Genomic DNA, 17,002 nt, shown 5'->3' with positions numbered 1-17,002 from the left:
TGACCACGTCTGTCTGTGAGCGGTCCTGAACTGACCAGTCACCGCTGATGGCGAAAATTATTGACCGCACACACACACACACACACACACACACACACACACACACACACACACACACACACACACACACACACACACACAACACACACACACACACACACACACACACACACACACACGCACACGCACACACACACACACACACACACACACACACACACACACACGCACACACACACACACACACACACACACACACACACACACACACACACACGCACACACACACACACACACACACACACACACACACACACACACGCACACGCACACGCACACACACACGCACACACACTGACACACACACACACACACGCGCACACACACACACACACACACACACACACACACACACACACACACACACACACACACACACACACACACACACACACACACACACACACACACACTCAGCGTTACCTGGTTCCAGAGAGTGGAGAAGTGTGAGAGTTCCATCAGAGTGTCAGTGGCCTGGCCTCTCAGAGACGACACTATGGAGCCCAGCTGCATCACTAACCTGTTATAGATATAAATATTATAGTAATAAATAATAACCGTCAGTAGTTAACATTACTTAGTGGTGTCTTTATGACCAGGTGTTAACTGACTTGGTGTCTTTATGACTAGTTCTGTATCGTTAGTGGCTTAGCTTGGCATCGCCTTCTGCACTATCTCGCGTACGTGCACGCGTACTGAATAAACCACAAATGTACCTCTAATACCAGTATTAGTCTGACCACACCCCTCATCAGCTTACCTTCATAAGCAGGTGTGTGGTCACCTGCTCTCCTCCTTCTCGCTTTCACCACAAGGAAGAGGTGCCTCGGTAGATCCCCACACTTGACACCATGATGGAAGAAATTGGATTAGGAACAGCTTGGGAAACAAGGATACGTTGACATCATATCTTTATTTTCTCTCTCACTATTTTCGAGAAAATACGGCGATATTGTCTTCGTACTGGAGTGTCTAGAAGATGATGATCATTCTACAAACCCTCCACCGGTTTTCGTATTGGGAGCACGCCGCTGCATGCTTCTCAACTGCAGTTCCTTGCTGTGTTTGTTGGGGTGAAACCTGTCAGGCCACAGCTGAACTGTCGGACATGCCGCTGTTGTGAGGAGCGGTGCGTTCCAGGTTGGGTGAGTAGTGTTTGCTGGCGGGCTCCACTTGTCTGTTAGTGCTATGGGGGCTACTAGACAAAGTTTATGGAAACCGGCCCCAGGCTAGGGTCCTTTGTTTAGCCGTCTAGGCGACAGAAGGCCTTGGTCTGGCGACCATTATAGTTTTAACTAGTGGGCCGCGACCATTGACACTGGTGATCCCTGTGTGTTCTGGACGAGTGGATTCTCTCTGTCACGGTGTTAAGACCCCATCTTTCATATCCAAATGAGAGTATTCCTTCACGAGGGGATATGTGCATGTAATGTGCGATAGCGGCAGATTCATGTTCAAAGTCAGCTATACAGGCCAGTTGGTACTGTGCTGATTCCGCCGGACGTGTTAATGTCACCGTTGTGAAGCGGTGTTGACGTCTTGTTTTCTCTTTTCTCTTAAAAAGTGAGGAGGGTTCAGAACGGCGGCCTGTCTGGGTGAGTGTTATGTCATTGTTTACATGTTCATAGCTTACGGTTAGCCGGTCGGTGGCCTGGCGCGGGGTAGCTTGGCTTCTCGCGCGCCGCCGGGAGCTCGCTCCTGATCGCGTGCGTCGTAGATCGGCGTCTCGCGAGCGGAAGCGATAGCACCCGAACGGTTGGAGCAGCCGTTAGCTTGATGCTATTCTGTTGAACGTGCTTTGATTTTTAACATGTTTTACACTCTTGACCACGACGTCATCCTTGACAGGGGATGTTCGTCAACCCTGCCTGAGCCTAGACGGGGATTGCGTCAACAAAGAGGGCTGTGTTCTACGGCTTGTGACTGCACTTCGCTGATCTGCGTTCCGGGCAGGTACGGGGTTGGCCAGACCCTCATAACACGTCTTCTGGTTTTACCTTGCTAAATGTATTGTGAATGACGGTGTTTTTTCCCAAAACGTGTGTTGTTGCAATGCATTTGAGATACGTTGCGGGTTGTGTGTGAGCTGTTTTTGTCACTGGCAGTAGCTTCTCCGTGCAGGTCGTGATGTATTGATCTGGTTGTTGTGTGAGAAACATCATGGTGTTTATGTGTACCGTGTACTCACTACTAAGGCAACTAACCTATGAAGCTATGCTTGGTGACGAGTGAGTAAAAGAATGTTCTTTCTCAGACTGTAATGACAATGGACAGTGAGTTCACACATTAACAGGTTTTCCTGTTTTAACTGGCCGTATTGAGGGTAAAATAGGAGGATTGTGTTTTCCCCCCCCCGGTTCCCTGGGGACTTTATCACCTCCTATCAGACATGTTGTGCATTAATTGTGTCTTTTGTGTGGTAGGGATACGATGTAACTCTCAGCTTGATTGCTGAGGTTGTGCTAAATCTGCTGGAGAAACTTATTTCCTAAAGGGAAATTGGTTTGGTTGCTGTCATGTGTGCTTGGCAAGGCCTGTGGTCGATACTAATCAAGAATGATGTATTCTCTCATTGTGATGATGATGGGTTGTGTGTGTCATGTGACCTACAACTGGGTTGTACTGGCCACAGAAGCACATGTGTATGTTGGACCGGGGTTCTTAGAGCCCTCTCTATTCTGTGTTTTTCCTTAGTAAAAATCAGATAGCAGGTTAGCTCGTGCGCTGTGTGGAGCTGTGAAACGCTTCATAGAGCTGACTATGACTGTGTCATATTCTCTTTTTGTCGTTACGTCGTATCATGGGTGTGGGGTCGTAAAGGGGTGAACTGGTAACCTTTCCTCTCCTCATTGTTCTGTCGGTCAGGGGTACACCCCCTGTCCTTCAAGGTTCCCGTCACGTGGCGGTTCGGCACGTTACGGGGGGGGGGGGGGGGGGGGGGGAGGGAGTTCCTGGTCCCACGGCCTGGTATATTGGGCGTGTGCACCGCAGGAATTCCCCCGCCATAGAGTACGTCACCGTGCGCGTCTCTGTTGGTAGGACTTCCGTGTGCTGTTCAGGTCCATGTGATGGATCTGTTTTCAGGGGGGGTGGTCAGGGCTCCTCCTCACCAAGCGCCTACTCAGGCCTTCTGTGAGTTCGGACTCCTTCTTCCATGTGATCCATGTGAGGAAGCCTCCATCAGAGTACAGAGCCTTCCTCCTCAGATTGTCAAAGTGAGTGGACCCTCTAGAATGGTCCTTTTCTATTGTATGTATATTCGATTCAATTCGTTTATTGAGTGTGTATGGGTTCGGTGCCTCTTCCCCGGAGGCCCTAAAACCAGTTTTTTACATGGCTCAAGGTGCAATATATTCTTTTCAATCTGTACAGCTCGCGTGGGAAGTCTCTCTGGGGATCCCCGTCTCTTTCCTATGGGAGGGTGGTGGGATGTAAAAATGTGAACATTTTTTACCCCGGCTGTGTAGACTGGGATACATACTGTTGATGCTTCCTTCTTTCTATTCCAGAAGTGTTGGAGTTAGGGAGTGTCACACCCCTCTTGTCGTTCCCCTGGGCGCCTTGGGGATTCAATGACAGGTCTAAATAGCCTGTTCATTGATGGGGGTGTGTCCCGACGCACGTATAGTGCTAGCTCGCTGTAAACAGGCGATTGACTGGCACGCCTTAGTTGCTTGTGGTTGAAACAGCGTTTTTATAAAGCAACTGAGATGGGGGTTTTTCCTCTTCCGGCGACCACATCCCATGACCTGGGTGGGTTGTCGACGGATCCTCGTTCATGTCTGGGGGATGATGACGGGATGGATCTGAACATATGTAGTGGGGTCTCACGCCCTTGGGGTGGGCCACCAGGCGCGGTTCGTCCCGACGTCTGGGTGGCGCCTTCTTTTCATGTTAAGATCAACACGCATATCTGCCCTTCTCCTGGAGTAGGCATGTCGGCGTGGTTAGGGCACGGGACTGGTTCTGGTCACGCTGGTCCAGATCAGTTGAACCCGTTGTCCGCCGGGGATGCAGATCTGCTGTTCTGGTACCCTGAGGGACTTGGGCTTTTTTCAGGGGGAAAAATGCCAGGTCGGTCTGGGTGTCACAGGGTTAAGCGCTATGGAGACCCTGGTTGGGTATGTTTTTACTCAGCACTGTCGTCATGGCTTACAGCCATGCCATTCTGTACGCGCTCGATCTCGTCGGATCTCGGCCGCTACACAGGTTGGTCCTGGTTAGTACTTGGTTGGGAGACCGCCGGGGAATACCAGGTACGGTGTGCTTAGGGGCTGGTTCTCCATTGTTTTTCGCTCCTCTCTCACGCATGGCGAAGAGGGGCCTGTGGGGGTGGTTTTTTGACCTCCTCTGGTGACCCTGTGCTTCCCGTACCGCCAGGCCCGGTCCGAAGTGATGTTTGCGACCCGTAGGCCTGGGTTAACCCTTTTTGGAAACTGAAACACTTGTACTGCGGTATAGCCGGTGTATACCCGCAGGTGTGTTTTGGAGTTTTTTCTTGAGGGGTTATAGGAACAACCACCGCATTGGGTAACACCGAGGTGGTTGATTCCCTGGTGTGTTGGAGCAGTGTCAACTCCCGGGTTCACCGGTTGAGGGTGCCCCTGCACGTTCATGACGTCTGCCAATCGTGTCAGCCTTCTCTGCCTCGACCCCTCTGGGTGGGGGTTGTTAAATGGAGGCTTGGTCATGCAACACCGCCAGCTTACGCTCCTTCCGCCGGGGCGGCTGTGTTCAGCTGTCCCCTCTGGCGCCTGTCTCGTCCGCAGTCTCCAGGCTAGGGTTAACAGCCTGTTGCCTGGTTTTTCCCCGGTGCGCTGCCTGCTTCCGTTGGTTAACCTTTTTTGTGTGCTTACGGCCATGCTGACTGCCTATTCTGCAGGGTCAGTGTGCCAGGCGGTGTACTATTGGGGGGACGGGGCCCGCTCGGCTTACTGGCCTGGTTGGTTCCGCCTGGGAATACCAGGTGCAGTAACTGAGGGGCCTTTGTCCGAATACGCTGGCGATGTGGGGGGCGGGGCACTACGTGCCCACCTGGTGGGGTCTTGATGCTGGCATCATGGACTTCTCCGGGCCCCCATTCCAGGGAGTCCAGTCCTTTTGGTGGGTCTGGGTCTTCCTTCGTGCTCCGCTGCTACGGCCTTGCCACGGGGTTGGGTTTGCCCTTGACCCCGTGATTCTGGGGGCAGTAACGAGGTTGTTCCTCCGTTCGTTCCCGGGTGGCATGCGGGTTGTGCGTGTGTGTAGTCGTGGGTCAAGCCACGGTCTGCTCACCCTGTGCGTTGAGTTGCTTGAGTGCCTCTTCGCACGGTCGGGTCCGTCGCCCTCCCGTGACGTCCCTAATAGGGGGGCTACCCTCCATTAGGGGGGGTCGGGGGGGCTCGGCCCTCCCTGTTCTGATGGTTTTGGGGGGCTGTCAGCGGGGTGTATTTGTCAGCCAAGTGGCTCCGCTTGGCCTCCCTTGTGCAGAAGGCGATGCCAAGCTAAGCCACTAACGATACAGAACGTTAGGTTATGACTATAACCAAGTTCTGTTAGTTAGGGGCGATGCTTGGCATCGGACGCCGCTGCAGCCCTTGTCCTCACCTTGTGGTGAAAGCTTGGGAAGGAGGAGAGCAGGTGACCACACACCTGCTTATGAAGGTAAGCTGATGAGGGGTGTGGTCAGACTAATACTGGTATTAGAGGTACATTTGTGGTTTATTCAGTACGCGTGCACGTACGCGAGATAGTGCAGAAGGCGATGCCAAGCATCGCCCCTAACTAACAGAACTTGGTTATAGTCATAACCTAACGTTAACTGACTTGGTGGTGTCTTTATGACTAGGTGTTAACTGACTTGGTGTCTTTATGACTAGGTGTTAACTGACTTGGTGGTGTCTTTATGACTAGGTGTTAACTGACTTGGTGTCTTTATGACTAGTTAACTGACTTGGTGTCTTTATGACTAGGTGTTAACTGACTTGGTGTCTTTATGACTAGTTAACTGACTTGGTGTCTTTATGACTAGGTGTTAACTGACTTGGTGGTGTCTTTATGACTAGTTAACTGACTTGGTGTCTTTATGACTAGGTGTTAACTGACTTGGTGGTGTCTTTATGACTAGTTAACTGACTTGGTGGTGTCTTTATGACTAGTTAACTGACTTGGTGGTGTCTTTATGACTAGTTAACTGACTTGGTGGTGTCTTTATGACTAGGTGTTAACTGACTTGGTGGTGTCTTTATGACTAGTTAACTGACTTGGTGGTGTCTTTATGACTTGGTGTTAACTGACTTGGTGTCTTTATGACTAGTTAACTGACTTGGTGGTGTCTTTATGACTAGTTAACTGACTTGGTGGTGTCTTTATGACTAGTTAACTGACTTGGTGTCTTTATGACTAGTTAACTGACTTGGTGTCTTTATGACTAGTTAACTGACTTGGTGGTGTCTTTATGACTAGTTAACTGACTTGGTGGTGTCTTTATGACTAGGTGTTAACTGACTTGGTGGTGTCTTTATGACTAGTTAACTGACTTGGTGGTGTCTTCATGACTAGTTAACTGACTTGGTGGTGTCTTTATGACTAGGTGTTTACTGACTTGGTGTCTTTATGACTAGTTAACTGACTTGGTGGTGTCTTTATGACTAGTTAACTGACTTGGTGGTGTCTTTATGACTAGTTAACTGACTTGGTGTCTTTATGACTAGTTAACTGACTTGGTGTCTTTATGACTAGTTAACTGACTTGGTGTCTTTATGACTAGTTAACTGACTTGGTGGTGTCTTTATGACTAGTTACCTGACTTGGTGGTGTCTTTATGACTAGTTAACTGACTTGGTGGTGTCTTTATGACTAGTTAACTGACTTGGTGGTGTCTTTATGACTAGTTAACTGACTTGGTGTCTTTATGACTAGTTAACTGACTTGGTGGTGTCTTTATGACTAGTTAACTGACTTGGTGGTGTCTTTATGACTAGTTAACTGACTTGGTGTCTTTATGACTAGGTGTTAACTGACTTGGTGGTGTCTTTATGACTAGTTAACTGACTTGGTGGTGTCTTTATGACTAGGTGTTAACTGACTTGGTGGTGTCTTTATGACTAGTTAACTGACTTGGTGGTGTCTTTATGACTAGTTAACTGACTTGGTGGTGTCTTTATGACTAGTTAACTGACTTGGTGTCTTTATGACTAGTTAACTGACTTGGTGGTGTCTTTATGACTAGTTAACTGACTTGGTGGTGTCTTTATGACTAGTTAACTGACTTGGTGTCTTTATGACTAGTTAACTGACTTGGTGGTGTCTTTATGACTAGTTAACTGACTTGGTGGTGTCTTTATGACTAGTTAACTGACTTGGTGGTGTCTTTATGACTAGTTAACTGACTTGGTGGTGTCTTTATGACTAGTTAACTGACTTGGTGGTGTCTTTATGACTAGTTAACTGACTTGGTGTCTTTATGACTAGTTAACTGACTTGGTGGTGTCTTTATGACTAGTTAACTGACTTGGTGGTGTCTTTATGACTAGTTAACTGACTTGGTGGTGTCTTTATGACTAGTTAACTGACTTGGTGGTGTCTTTATGACTAGTTAACTGACTTGGTGGTGTCTTTATGACTAGTTAACTGACTTGGTGGTGTCTTTATGACTAGTTAACTGACTTGGTGTCTTTATGACTAGTTAACTGACTTGGTGGTGTCTTTATGACTAGTTAACTGACTTGGTGGTGTCTTTATGACTAGTTAACTGACTTGGTGGTGTCTTTATGACTAGTTAACTGACTTGGTGGTGTCTTTATGACTAGGTGTTAACTGACTTGGTGGTGTCTTTATGACTAGTTAACTGACTTGGTGTCTTTATGACTAGTTAACTGACTTGGTGGTGTCTTTATGACTAGTTAACTGACTTGGTGGTGTCTTTATGACTAGTTAACTGACTTGGTGGTGTCTTTATGACTAGGTGTTAACTGACTTGGTGTCTTTATGACTAGGTGTTAACTGACTTGGTGGTGTCTTTATGACTAGTTAACTGACTTGGTGGTGTCTTTATGACTAGTTAACTGACTTGGTGGTGTCTTTATGACTAGTTAACTGACTTGGTGGTGTCTTTATGACTAGGTGTTAACTGACTTGGTGGTGTCTTTATGACTAGGTGTTAACTGACTTGGTGGTGTCTTTATGACTAGGTGTTAACTGACTTGGTGGTGTCTTTATGACTAGTTAACTGACTTGGTGTCTTTATGACTAGGTGTTAACTGACTTGGTGTCTTTATGACTAGTTAACTGACTTGGTGGTGTCTTTATGACTAGGTGTTAACTGACTTGGTGGTGTCTTTATGACTAGTTCTGTATCGTTAGGGCTCAGCTTGGCTTCGCCTTCTGCACTATCTCGCGTACGTGCACGCGTACTGAATAAACCACAAATGTACCTCTAATACCAGTATTAGTCTGACCACACCCCTCATCAGCTTACCTTCATAAGCAGGTGTGTGGTCACCTGCTCTCCTCCTTCTCGCTTTCACCACAAGGAAGAAGTGCCTCGGTAGATCCCCACACTTGACACCATGATGGAAGAAATTGGATTAGGAACAGCTTGGGAAACAAGGATACGTTGACATCATATCTTTATTTTCTCTCTCACTATTTTCGAGAAAATACGGCGATATTGTCTTCGTACTGGAGTGTCTAGAAGATGATGATCATTCTACAAACCCTCCACCGGTTTTCGTATTGGGAGCACGCCGCTGCATGCTTCTCAACTGCAGTTCCTTGCTGTGTTTGTTGGGGTGAAACCTGTCAGGCCACAGCTGAACTGTCGGACATGCCGCTGTTGTGAGGAGCGGTGCGTTCCAGGTTGGGTGAGTAGTGTTTGCTGGCGGGCTCCACTTGTCTGTTAGTGCTATGGGGGCTACTAGACGAAGTTTATGGAAACCGGCCCCAGGCTAGGGTCCTTTGTTTAGCCGTCTAGGCGACAGAAGGCCTTGGTCTGGCGACCATTATAGTTTTAACTAGTGGGCCGCGACCATTGACACTGGTGATCCCTGTGTGTTCTGGACGAGTGGATTCTCTCTGTCACCGTGTTAAGACCCCATCTTTCATATCCAAATGAGAGTATTCCTTCACGAGGGGATATGTGCATGTAATGTGCGATAGCGGCAGATTCATGTTCAAAGTCAGCTATACAGGCCAGTTGGTACTGTGCTGATTCCGCCGGACGTGTTATTATCACCGTTGTGAAGCGGTGTTGACGTCTTGTTTTTCCTTTTTCTCTTAAAAAGTGAAGAGGGTTCAGAACGGCGGCCTGTCTGGGTGAGTGTTATGTCATTGTTTACATGTTCATAGCTTACGGTTAGCCGGTCGGTGGCCTGGCGCGGGGTGGCTTGGCTTCTCGCGCGCCGCCGGGAGCTCGCTCCTGATCGCGTGCGTCGTAGATCGGCGTCTCGCGAGCGGAAGCGATAGCACCCGAACGGCTGGAGCAGCCGTTAGCTTGATGCTATTCTGTTGAACGTGCTTTGATTTTTAACATGTTTTACACTTTTGACCACGACGTCATCCTTGACAGGGGATGTTCGTCAACCCTGCCCGAGCCTAGACGGGGATTGCGTCAACAAAGAGGACTGTAGCGACTGGTGGAGCGGCGACGCTGCCCGGATCGAACAACACGGGACGCTTGTGACTGCACTTCGCTGATCTGCGTTCCGGGCAGGTACGGGGTTGGCCAGACCCTCATAACACGTCTTCTGGTTTTACCTTGCTAAATGTATTGTGAATGACGGTGTTTTTTCCCAAAACGTGTGTTGTTGCAATGCATTTGAGATACGTTGCGGGTTGTGTGTGAGCTGTTTTTGTCACTGGCAGTAGCTTCTCCGTGCAGGTCGTGATGTATTGATCTGGTTGTTGTGTGAGAAACATCATGGTGTTTATGTGTACCGTGTACTCACTACTAAGGCAACTAACCTATGAAGCTATGCTTGGTGACGAGTGAGTAAAAGAATGTTCTTTCTCAGACTGTAATGACAATGGACAGTGAGTTCACACATTAACAGGTTTTCCTGTTTTAACTGGCCGTATTGAGGGTGAAATAGGAGGATTGTGTTTTTCCCCCCCCCGGTTCCCTGGGGACTTTATCACCTCCTATCAGACATGTTGTGCATTAATTGTGTCTTTTTGTGTGGTAGGGATACGATGTAACTCTCAGCTTGATTGCTGAGGTTGTGCTAAATCTGCTGGAGAAACTTATTTCCTAAAGGGAAATTGGTTTGGTTGCTGTCGTGTGCTTAGCAAGGCCTGTGGTCGATACTAATCAAGAATGATGTATTCTCTCATTGTGATGATGATGGGTTGTGTGTGTCATGTGACCTACAACTGGGTTGTACTGGCCACAGAAGCACATGTGTATGTTGGACCGGGGTTCTTAGAGCCCTCTCTATTCTGTGTTTTTCCTTAGTAAAAATCAGATAGCAGGTTAGCTCGTGCGCTGTGTGGAGCTGTGAAACGCTTCATAGAGCTGACTATGACTGTGTCATATTCTTTTTTTTTTTGTCGTTACGTCGTATCATGGGTGTGGGGTCGTAAAGGGGTGAACTGGTAACCTTTCCTCTCCCCATTGTTCTGTCGGTCAGGGGTACACCCCCTGTCCTTCAAGGTTCCCGTCACGTGGCGGTTCGGCACGTTACGGGGGGGGGGGGGGGGGGGGGGGGAGGGAGTTCCTGGTCCCACGGCCTGGTATATTGGGCGTGTGCACCGCAGGAATTCCCCCGCCATAGAGTACGTCACCGTGCGCGTCTCTGTTGGTAGGACTTCCGTGTGCTGTTCAGGTCCATGTGATGGATCTGTTTTCAGGGGGGGTGGTCAGGGCTCCTCCTCACCAAGCGCCTACTCAGGCCTTCTGTGAGTTCGGACTCCTTCTTCCATGTGATCCATGTGAGGAAGCCTCCATCAGAGTACAGAGCCTTCCTCCTCAGATTGTCAAAGTGAGTGGACCCTCTAGAAGGGTCCTTTTCTATTGTATGTATATTCGATTCAATTCGTTTATTGAGTGTGTTTGGGTTCGGTGCCTCTTCCCCGGAGGCCCTAAAACCAGTTTTTTACATGGCTCAAGGTGCAATATATTCTTTTCAATCTGTACAGCTCGCGTGGGAAGTCTCTCTGGGGATCCCCGTCTCTTTCCTATGGGAGGGTGGTGGGATGTAAAAATGTGAACATTTTTTACCCCGGCTGTGTAGACTGGGATACATACTGTTGATGCTTCCTTCTTTCTATTCCAGAAGTGTTGGAGTTAGGGAGTGTCACACCCCTCTTGTCGTTCCCCTGGGCGCCTTGGGGATTCAATGGCAGGTCTAAATAGCCTGTTCATTGATGGGGGTGTGTCCCGACGCACGTATAGTGCTAGCTCGCTGTAAACAGGCGATTGACTGGCACGCCTTAGTTGCTTGTGGTTGAAACAGCGTTTTTATAAAGCAACTGAGATGGGGGTTTTTCCTCTTCCGGCGACCACATCCCATGACCTGGGTGGGTTGTCGACGGATCCTCGTTCATGTCTGGGGGATGATGACGGGATGGATCTGAACATATGTAGTGGGGTCTCACGCCCTTGGGGTGGGCCACCAGGCGCGGTTCGTCCCGACGTCTGGGTGGCGCCTTCTTTTCATGTTAAGATCAACACGCATATCTGCCCTTTTCCTGGGGCATGTCGGCGTGGTTAGGGCACGGGACTGGTTCTGGTCACGCTGGTCCAGATCAGTTGAACCCGTTGTCCGCCGGGGATGCAGATCTGCTGTTCTGGTACCCTGAGGGACTTGGGCTTTTTTCAGGGGGAAAAATGCCAGGTCGGTCTGGGTGTCACAGGGTTAAGCGCTATGGAGACCCTGGTTGGGTATGTTTTTACTCAGCACTGTCGTCATGGCTTACAGCCATGCCATTCTGTACGCGCTCGATCTCGTCGGATCTCGGCCGCTACACAGGTTGGTCCTGGTTAGTACTTGGTTGGGAGACCGCCGGGGAATACCAGGTACGGTGTGCTTAGGGGCTGGTTCTCCATTGTTTTTCGCTCCTCTCTCACGCATGGCGAAGAGGGGCCTGTGGGGGTGGTTTTTTGACCTCCTCTGGTGACCCTGTGCTTCCCGTACCGCCAGGCCCGGTCCGAAGTGATGTTTGCGACCCGTAGGCCTGGGTTAACCCTTTTTGGAAACTGAAACACTTGTACTGCGGTATAGCCGGTGTATACCCGCAGGTGTGTTTTGGAGTTTTTTCTTGAGGGGTTATAGGAACAACCACCGCATTGGGTAACACCGAGGTGGTTGGTTCCCTGGTGTGTTGGAGCAGTGTCAACTCCCGGGTTCACCGGTTGAGGGTGCCCCTGCACGTTCATGACGTCTGCCAATCGTGTCAGCCTTCTCTGCCTCGACCCCTCTGGGTGGGGGTTGTTAAATGGAGGCTTGGTCATGCAACACCGCCAGCTTACGCTCCTTCCGCCGGGGCGGCTGTGTTCAGCTGTCCCCTCTGGCGCCTGTCTCGTCCGCAGTCTCCAGGCTAGGGTTAACAGCCTGTTGCCTGGTTTTTCCCCGGTGCGCTGCCTGCTTCCGTTGGTTAACCTTTTTTGTGTGCTTACGGCCATGCTGACTGCCTTTTCTGCAGGGTCAGTGTGCCAGGCGGTGTACTATTGGGGGGACGGGGCCCGCTCGGCTTACTGGCCTGGTTGGTTCCGCCTGGGAATACCAGGTGCAGTAACTGGGGGCCTTTGTCCGAATACGCTGGCGATGTGGGGGGCGGGGCACTACGTGCCCACCTGGTGGGGTCTTGATGCTGGCATCATGGACTTCTCCGGGCCCCCATTCCAGGGAGTCCAGTCCTTTTGGTGGGTCTGGGTCTTCCTTCGTGCTCCGCTGCTACGGCCTTGCCACGGGGTTGGGTTTGCCCTTGACCCCGTGATTCTGGGGGCAGTAACGAGGTTGTTCCTCCGTTCGTTCCCGGGTGGCATGCGGGTTGTGCGTGTGTGTAGTCGTGGGTCAAGCCACGGTCTGCTCACCCTGTGCGTTGAGTTGCTTGAGTGCCTCTTCGCACGGTCGGGTCCGTCGCCCTCCCGTGACGTCCCTAATAGGGGGGCTACCCTCCATTAGGGGGGGTCGGGGGGGCTCGGCCCTCCCTGTTCTGATGGTTTTGGGGGGCTGTCAGCGGGGTGTATTTGTCAGCCAAGTGGCTCCGCTTGGCCTCCCTTGTGCAGAAGGCGAAGCCAAGCTGAGCCCTAACGATACAGAACGTTAGGTTATGACTATAACCAAGTTCTGTTAGTTAGGGCGATGCTTGGCTTCGGACGGCCGCTGCAGCCCTTGACCTCACCTTGTGGTGAAAGCTTGGGAAGGAGGAGAGCAGGTGACCACACACCTGCTTATGAAGGTAAGCTGATGAGGGGTGTGGTCAGACTAATACTGGTATTAGAGGTACATTTGTGGTTTATTCAGTACGCGTGCACGTACGCGAGATAGTGCAGAAGGCGAAGCCAAGCATCGCCCTAACTAACAGAACTTGGTTATAGTCATAACCTAACGTTAACTGACTTGGTGTCTTTATGACTAGGTGTTAACTGACTTGGTGTCTTTATGACTAGGTGTTAACTGACTTGGTGGTGTCTTTATGACTAGTTAACTGACTTGGTGGTGTCTTTATGACTAGTTAACTGACTTGGTGGTGTCTTTATGACTAGTTAACTGACTTGGTGGTGTCTTTATGACTAGTTAACTGACTTGGTGTCTTTATGACTAGTTAACTGACTTGGTGGTGTCTTTATGACTAGTTAACTGACTTGGTGTCTTTATGACTAGTTAACTGACTTGGTGTCTTTATGACTAGGTGTTAACTGACTTGGTGGTGTCTTTATGACTAGTTAACTGACTTGGTGGTGTCTTTATGACTAGTTAACTGACTTGGTGTCTTTATGACTAGTTAACTGACTTGGTGGTGTCTTTATGACTAGTTAACTGACTTGGTGTCTTTATGACTAGTTAACTGACTTGGTGTCTTTATGACTAGTTAACTGACTTGGTGGTGTCTTTATGACTAGTTAACTGACTTGGTGGTGTCTTTATGACTAGGTGTTAACTGACTTGGTGGTGTCTTTATGACTAGTTAACTGACTTGGTGGTGTCTTTATGACTAGTTAACTGACTTGGTGGTGTCTTCATGACTAGTTAACTGACTTGGTGGTGTCTTTATGACTAGTTAACTGACTTGGTGTCTTTATGACTAGTTAACTGACTTGGTGGTGTCTTTATGACTAGGTGTTAACTGACTTGGTGTCTTTATGACTAGGTGTTAACTGACTTGGTGGTGTCTTTATGACTAGTTAACTGACTTGGTGTCTTTATGACTAGGTGTTAACTGACTTGGTGTCTTTATGACTAGTTAACTGACTTGGTGGTGTCTTTATGACTAGTTAACTGACTTGGTGTCTTTATGACTAGGTGTTAACTGACTTGGTGGTGTCTTTATGACTAGTTAACTGACTTGGTGTCTTTATGACTAGGTGTTAACTGACTTGGTGTCTTTATGACTAGGTGTTAACTGACTTGGTGGTGTCTTTATGACTAGGTGTTAACTGACTTGGTGGTGTCTTTATGACTAGTTAACTGACTTGGTGGTGTCTTTATGACTAGTTAACTGACTTGGTGGTGTCTTTATGACTAGTTAACTGACTTGGTGGTGTCTTTATGACTAGTTAACTGACTTGGTGTCTTTATGACTAGTTAACTGACTTGGTGGTGTCTTTATGACTAGTTAACTGACTTGGTGTCTTTATGACTAGTTAACTGACTTGGTGTCTTTATGACTAGGTGTTAACTGACTTGGTGGTGTCTTTATGACTAGTTAACTGACTTGGTGGTGTCTTTATGACTAGTTAACTGACTTGGTGTCTTTATGACTAGTTAACTGACTTGGTGGTGTCTTTATGACTAGTTAACTGACTTGGTGTCTTTATGACTAGTTAACTGACTTGGTGTCTTTATGACTAGGTGTTAACTGACTTGGTGGTGTCTTTATGACTAGGTGTTAACTGACTTGGTGGTGTCTTTATGACTAGTTAACTGACTTGGTGGTGTCTTTATGACTAGTTAACTGACTTGGTGGTGTCTTTATGACTAGGTGTTAACTGACTTGGTGGTGTCTTTATGACTAGTTAACTGACTTGGTGGTGTCTTTATGACTAGTTAACTGACTTGGTGGTGTCTTTATGACTAGTTAACTGACTTGGTGGTGTCTTTATGACTAGGTGTTAACTGACTTGGTGGTGTCTTTATGACTAGTTAACTGACTTGGTGGTGTCTTTATGACTAGTTAACTGACTTGGTGGTGTCTTTATGACTAGGTGTTAACTGACTTGGTGGTGTCTTTATGACTAGGTGTTAACTGACTTGGTGGTGTCTTTATGACTAGTTAACTGACTTGGTGGTGTCTTTATGACTAGTTAACTGACTTGGTGGTGTCTTTATGACTAGTTAACTGACTTGGTGGTGTCTTTATGACTAGGTGTTAACTGACTTGGTGGTGTCTTTATGACTAGTTAACTGACTTGGTGGTGTCTTTATGACTAGGTGTTAACTGACTTGGTGGTGTCTTTATGACTAGGTGTTAACTGACTTGGTGGTGTCTTTATGACTAGGTGTTAACTGACTTGGTGGTGTCTTTATGACTAGTTAACTGACTTGGTGTCTTTATGACTAGTTAACTGACTTGGTGTCTTTATGACTAGGTGTTAACTGACTTGGTGGTGTCTTTATGACTAGTTAACTGACTTGGTGGTGTCTTTATGACTAGGTGTTAACTGACTTGGTGGTGTCTTTATGACTAGGTGTTAACTGACTTGGTGGTGTCTTTATGACTAGGTGTTAACTGACTTGGTGGTGTCTTTATGACTAGTTAACTGACTTGGTGGTGTCTTTATGACTAGTTAACTGACTTGGTGGTGTCTTTATGACTAGTTAACTGACTTGGTGGTGTCTTTATGACTAGTTAACTGACTTGGTGGTGTCTTTATGACTAGTTAACTGACTTGGTGGTGTCTTTATGACTAGGTGTTAACTGACTTGGTGGTGTCTTTATGACTAGTTAACTGACTTGGTGGTGTCTTTATGACTAGTTAACTGACTTGGTGTCTTTATGACTAGTTAACTGACTTGGTGGTGTCTTTATGACTAGTTAACTGACTTGGTGGTGTCTTTATGACTAGGTGTTAACTGACTTGGTGTCTTTATGACTAGTTAACTGACTTGGTGTCTTTATGACTAGGTGTTAACTGACTTGGTGGTGTCTTTATGACTAGGTGTTAACTGACTTGGTGGTGTCTTTATGACTAGGTGTTTACTGACTTGGTGTCTTTATGACTAGTTAACTGACTTGGTGGTGTCTTTATGACTAGTTAACTGACTTGGTGGTGTCTTTATGACTAGTTAACTGACTTGGTGTCTTTATGACTAGTTAACTGACTTGGTGTCTTTATGACTAGTTAACTGACTTGGTGTCTTTATGACTAGTTAACTGACTTGGTGGTGTCTTTATGACTAGTTACCTGACTTGGTGGTGTCTTTATGACTAGTTAACTGACTTGGTGGTGTCTTTATGACTAGTTAACTGACTTGGTGTCTTTATGACTAGTTAACTGACTTGGTGGTGTCTTTATGACTAGTTAACTGACTTGGTGGTGTCTTTATGACTAGTTAACTGACTTGGTGGTGTCTTTATGACTAGGTGTTAACTGACTTGGTGTCTTTATGACTAGTTAACTGACTTGGTGTCTTTATGACTAGGTGTTAACTGACTTGGTGGTGTCTTTATGACTAGGTGTTAACTGACTTGGTGGTGTCTTTATGACTAGGTGTTTACTGACTTGGTGTCTTTATGACTAGTTAACTGACTTGGTGGTGTCTTTATGACTAGTTAACTGACTTGGTGGTGTCTTTATGAC

The 17,002-nt window shown here is 47.8% G+C and overlaps 1 protein-coding gene across 1 annotated transcript in view; it reads right to left on the bottom strand.

The window, feature by feature from the left end:
* Positions 1 to 17,002, bottom strand: part of dnah5l (dynein, axonemal, heavy chain 5 like) — a gene marked incomplete at both ends in the record, with an annotated part of 223,598 nt that overhangs the window by 135,077 nt on the left and 71,519 nt on the right.

This window comes from Notolepis coatsorum (assembly GCF_963971535.1).
Source record: "Notolepis coatsorum genome assembly, chromosome: 12".
Taxonomy (NCBI): Eukaryota; Metazoa; Chordata; class Actinopteri; order Aulopiformes; family Paralepididae; genus Notolepis; species Notolepis coatsorum.
The sequence above is the reverse complement of the archived record's forward strand: the minus strand, read 5'-3'. Positions and strand labels throughout refer to the sequence as shown.